This window comes from Carlito syrichta, unplaced genomic scaffold (assembly GCF_000164805.1).
Source record: "Carlito syrichta isolate Samal-C Ts95f unplaced genomic scaffold, Tarsius_syrichta-2.0.1 Scaffold302085, whole genome shotgun sequence".
Lineage (NCBI taxonomy): Eukaryota > Metazoa > Chordata > Mammalia > Primates > Tarsiidae > Carlito > Carlito syrichta.
In genome coordinates this window covers 480267-486037 of record NW_007246181.1, presented here as the reverse complement: position 1 = coordinate 486037, position 5771 = coordinate 480267, and positions in this window count along the sequence as shown.

The following is a 5771-nucleotide window of genomic DNA, read 5'->3' as shown; positions in this document are numbered from 1 at the left end:
TTAATAGTACTTTCTGAATTTCCCCATAGTCTGCATTTATTTATGACTTTTATAATCATAAAGTGAAAATAAAATGCCTTCTTAAAAATTAATTGAAGTTCGAGAACATCACGTCATTTGTCAAACCGCATAGCGAGGCACGTACCCCTGACTCCCCCATCTGTTTATTTTTCAGTTAATAGAGGGCAAGGGATGTTTGTGCTTGAGGCTTGAGGACTTTGGCTGCTTGTATTGGAATCTGTGAATTTAGTCCAAATTGATAGTGTTTTGGTATTTGCGGAGGTTTTTTATTTATTTATTAAAAAGCAGCTTAAACGAGGGGATATTTTCTAAAACTGACCACGTAGAGTTCAGGATAAACAGCTTTTTAGTAAGTGCTTTGTGTATAATGGGGATATGGATTTGCTGTAGGGGTCTTGACTATTTTTTAAATGCATTGTTTTAAGTTAGTGGGAGGCAAAGAAGAAAGAGAATTTCAAGATAAGCCCTGTGAGTAATTTTGTGTTGCAGTGAGGAGTTGAGATGGACGGGATTTGCTTTTGCATTCATGTAGAGTCCTGGTGCAGAAAGTGTGTATCCAGGCAGAAGGCCACCCCGGACTCCTCAGCAGTAGAGGGGCCCTCATTTTGGCTGGGATTTGGGAATCGAGCATGTGGTGATTCTAATATTAGAAAGCCCGTTCTTACCCTTCCCCCACCCCCATCCTTAAAGCTTTGCTGTCCCTGTCACAATGTGCACATGAAGTCTCCCCCCTCCTTCCTTTTGTGCTTTCTCTGTGAGCACTCATTTAATTTATTTCTTGGCTGCGTATCTTTTTATTAATCAGATTTTCTCCCTCAGCCAGGCTCCTCTCCCAGGGGCCTTGCTTCAGTCTCGTGTTGCGCTCTCACTGGTTAGAGAGATTCTGGGTTTTAGATGCGAACGCTGGCTTCTGGAAATGGTAACCACAGACCGGGAGAACACAATAATATCAGAAAAACACAATACCTATCATGTGGTTGTTTGTGTTGTTTCTTGGTCCCAGTGGCAGCAAGGAATGAGACACCAAGTGATCTTGCATTTTGGAACCTTTGAGGATTTGGTAACGGGGGAATTTTTAGTCATCTTGGGGGCTTCAGGCTGCAGCTATTAAAGTTAGTGGGAGGGGATTATTGTAAGAGGTCATGAAGATTGAAACTGAGCAGGGTTAAAGAGGAAGGCCTGGCTGTGTCATCACTGATTTCCTTTGCAATCTTGGACAGTTCAAATCAACTGCAAGGAAATTTTTACTGAGCACTGACAAACAGCCTTTTTGGGTCTTTGTTTCATATTTAAAAGAGGGAGTTAGTTGGACTGAATAGTTCCTATGTTTTCCCCAGCTCCCAAATTTTGACTGAAAATCAGGGGTTTATATGGATTCATATGCACTTGAGGAATATTTAGCCTTTCTAAGAAACCATTGAACTAGTTGACTTGAAAAAAATTATTCACAAAAATAATATTAGAACCAGTGTAGTAATAATGAGATAATACTATGATAATAGCTACATTTATTTACTTATTCACTCACACACACACACACACACACACACACACACACACACACACACATTGTCTTGCTGTCATCTAGGCTGGCGTACAGTGGTGCTATCACAGCTCACTGCATCCTCGAACTCCTGGGCTCAAACAAACCTCCCGCCTCAGCCTCCCAGGTAGCTGGAACTACAGGCATGTGCTGTCACACCTGGCTAATATAAAAAAAAAAAAAACTTTTTTAGAGACAGAGTCTTGCTATGTTGCCCAGGCTGGTTGATGATAGCTCATTTAATGAGCACTTACTACTTGTGAGACATTGTTATAATTTTTGCATGTGTATTAATTTATCTAATCTATAAAACCCTAAGGGTAAATGCAGTTATTAGCCCCATTTTGTAGATGCAGAAACTGAGGGCCAAAGAGGTCAGGTTAATTCTTGTAAGATCCAGAATTAAGTGGTGGTGCACCTAGGATTCAAGTCCAGGCAGGCTGACGCCAAGCCCAAGCTCTTCACTGTTATACTGTACTGCCACTAACATTCACTAATTATGAAGGGTCATGGTAGATGCCCTCAGTGATTTCCCAGCCCTCAGGTAACCCAGAGGAGCTTCAGGGCTTCTTATGGTGCAGGGTGCAGTGGCAAGGCCAGGTTTGGTAGGATTGCAGGGGCAGGAGGAGGAAGTGGCAGGAGGTTGGTCTGGATTTGTTGTCTTGTAGGTGGCAGGCAGGGAAAGACAACAGACCATTCTGATATTGTATCCAGAAGGGACAGTAAGAAAGGAGAACATAGGTTTCTCTATTTGTGCCTCTCCACGTGTTGCCCCTTCCGCTGTGGCTGTGATCTTTCAAACACCAGTTTCACACAAGGACTCCTTAGACAGAGGCTCTCAGTTGCCTTGTGCATTGAGGCCTCTATGCAGCTGCCACTCCGTCCCGCCAAGTCCAGTTTCAGTGTTTGCGTCTCTGCAGTTGGCATCCCCATCTCCTGACAGACCCCATACCACGGGCCCTTCCCATTGGTTTTCTCTTGCTCAGGTCGTTCCTACCACCTGGAGTGCCTTCCCTTTTGCACTCTGCCTTCCGAATCCAGTCCTGACCTCCAGAGCTTTTGCCAGCTTTCTTGGAGAGTCCTCTGTTTTGGAAACTCTGGTGTCCTTGATTTTATAGCACTTTGGCACTTACTTGTGTCAATATGTATTTTTTGTTTTGCTTTCCAAATTGTATTATAAACACTTTGAAGGAAGGGAGTGGGAATGAACATTTAGATTGCTCTCTTTATGATGGGATTCAGACCAGTTCTAGATCAGTTTCTGGAACTTCAGACTTTAAGTTCCCTGTTAAGGATGTTAAGGATGGTTAGGTCCACACATCAGCCCACCAACCTCTGGACCTAAATTCTAGCAAGGCTGTTTAGGATATATGAAAGGGAGTCCTATTTTGTGTAGCTAGTAATAAACTCATAAAATTTATTACTCTAAGAAGAAAAATAGGCAGAAAATGATAAGTCATTAATGACAGTCACCTCTTTCTACTAAGGATGCTCGTGTATTGTGTTATCCTTTGGGGCATCTGTTGATAAAATACTTGGGTGTACTGAACTGGGTATGATAAATTTCGTCTTGTCTGCTCACATTGATTGGTTAGTAGTGGCTTTTCCAGCTAGTGTTGAGAAGGATTCTGAGGCTTTGCAGGTTGCCATGTCTGCCAAGGGCTTGGAAATGGCAGCAGTTGTAAGATGTTCTCTACTTTCTGGAATTCTGACCCAGTGTGAGGCTATTCCTCTTGGTTAGCACTCCCTCCAAACAAGCTGGTGAGATGTTGGCAAAATATATGAGGGGTGACTTGAAAAAAACCAGAATTATCTCCTGGAAGGTGGGCCCCTGGTAGTACACTCAGAATTTGTTCCTCCTATCAAATGGTCAACCAAAGTTTTTATCTGGAAGTTTTGAAAAGGTTGTGTCATGATTTGTGAAAGAAACGTCCCAAGTTGTGGCAAACAGGTGACTGGTTCTTCCACCATGACAACACAGCTGCCTACACCACAGAATAACTCTCTTGCTCCACCCTCCCTATTCACCCAATCTCACCCCACACAACTTTTTTTTTTAGTTTCTCCGGATAAAAAAAGTCCTCAAAGGAAAATATTTTTCCAATGTGGAAGAGATAAATGTAGCAGAAGTAAAAGGCACCAAAATTGATGAGTTCAAAAATTGTTTTGAGCAGTGAGAAAAGTGTCCCAATAAGTGTATTGCATCAAATGGAGAGTACTTTGAAGGCAACTGAAGTTTAAACATGTAAGAATAAATACACACATTTTCATAAATAAATTCCAGGTTTTTGGGGGTTCCCCCCCATATATGTACACACCCCAAAGCCTCTGGAACCCACCACTGAAGTGCACATAGGATGCAAGATATTGCTTCCCCACTCACACTTTGCTCTATTTTAAGTTAGAAATAGCCATTATCTTTGTTGAGCATGTCAGAAGCCAGAAGTGGAACACCTATTGCTTCCTTCTAATATCAGATGACTTATGCAGAGCCAGCCACAAGGCATTCCCAACCCGTTCAGCTGCTTGTCCCAGGACTCACTTGGCCCACTCACCTCCCACTGATGGCTCTGGAAAATGGGTGCCTCCCAGAAGCTTTTTCCCATGATAGCCTTTTGTTGCTGGTCCCTCCCAGAACTCACACACGGTCATATCTCACACGGTCATATCTCTCTCTCTCTCTCTCTCTCTCTCTCTCTCTCTCTCTCTCTCTCTCTCTCTGACTCAAAAAAAATAAATGAGCCGGGCACAGTGGGTCACACCTGTAATCCAAGCACTTTGGGAGGTGGAGGCGAGAGAATTGCCTTAACCCAGGGGTTTGAGACCAGCCTGGGCAACTTCGCTGGTCTGTACAATAAATCAAGAAAAATTAGCCGAGTGTGGTAGTGCATGCCTGTAATTCCAGAACACTACTTGGAAGGCTGAAACTGCTTCAGGAGCCGGGCTCGGTGGCTCAGCCTGTAATCCCGCGCCTTTGGGAGGCTGAGATGAGTGGACTGCCTGAGCCCACGGGTTCGAAGACCCGCCTGGGCAACTTGGTGAGACCTCATCTCTACAATAAATCAAAAGTGAGCCGGGTGTGGTAGCACACGACTGTAGTTCCAGCTCCTTGGAAGGCTGAGGCGGAAGGATCGCCGGAGCCCAGCAGGTCGAGGCTGCGGTGGCCAGGAGCGGCCACGGCACTTCAGTCTGGGCGACAGAGTGAGACTCCGACTCAAAAAAAAAACTGCTTCAGGGGTCTGTTTTGCTTAAGACCAAGGATTCTCAAACCAGGTCTGTAGGAAAATCACCTGGCAGGCTTGTTAAAAATGCAGGTTCTTGGGCCCAGAGCTTTTGACTTGGTAGAACTGACTGGGCTGGGGCCCATCATTTGCAATTCTAGCAACAGGTTTGCAGGTGAGGCTGTTGTTGCTGGTCCAGGGATCAGATTGAACCAATGCCGGTTTTGGTTGGTAGCTGGGCAGATACATCTTCTAGATGATCTTTGCCTTAGCTTTTTTCTAGGCTTCTAAATAGAATTAAAATATATTTAAAATTAAATAACATATGCTTATGGCTAAAACAAAAAATCAGTAAACATAGACTTATAATAAGAAGTTGATCTTTTTTCTTCCTACTCCCCAAAGCTACTACTTTTAAGTGTTGTGACTTCTACAAAATTTGGTAATTATTGCCATAATTCTAGATAATAAAGGTTCCTGCTGCCATTTCTCTGTCAATTCTTTTTCATCATTACTTATTGCTTTTCTGCTTGGATAGATGTCAATTTAAGAGCTTACTTAAACTGCACTCACTGCTCCTTTCTAGTCCTTTTGATATGACTATATCACCATTTATGGTTTTCCTGGTTACACTTTTATCTTAAATATCATGTTTATGCCTTTAATCCTTGTCCTTCAATGAAGACTTTCTATTATTTGGGAATGTGAGTATTCTCTCTCTCCTGCCCTTCGATTCTCTTGTACCTTCCCCTTGTTTTTTGTACCCTACCTTTTACTTTGTCAAGGTTGGGAGTATTTACATTGTGTTATATAACTGTGATTCATGCTTTGTGTGTAGTTGAAAGTCAGCCAATCAATAGTGGCATTGTTATTGTGTCTGCAAATGTTTTTCTTTTTTGAGTTTGAGTCTCACTCTGTCACCCAGACTGGAGTGCAGCGGCTGCTCCCGGCCACTGCAGCCTCGACCTGCTGGGCTCCGGTGATCG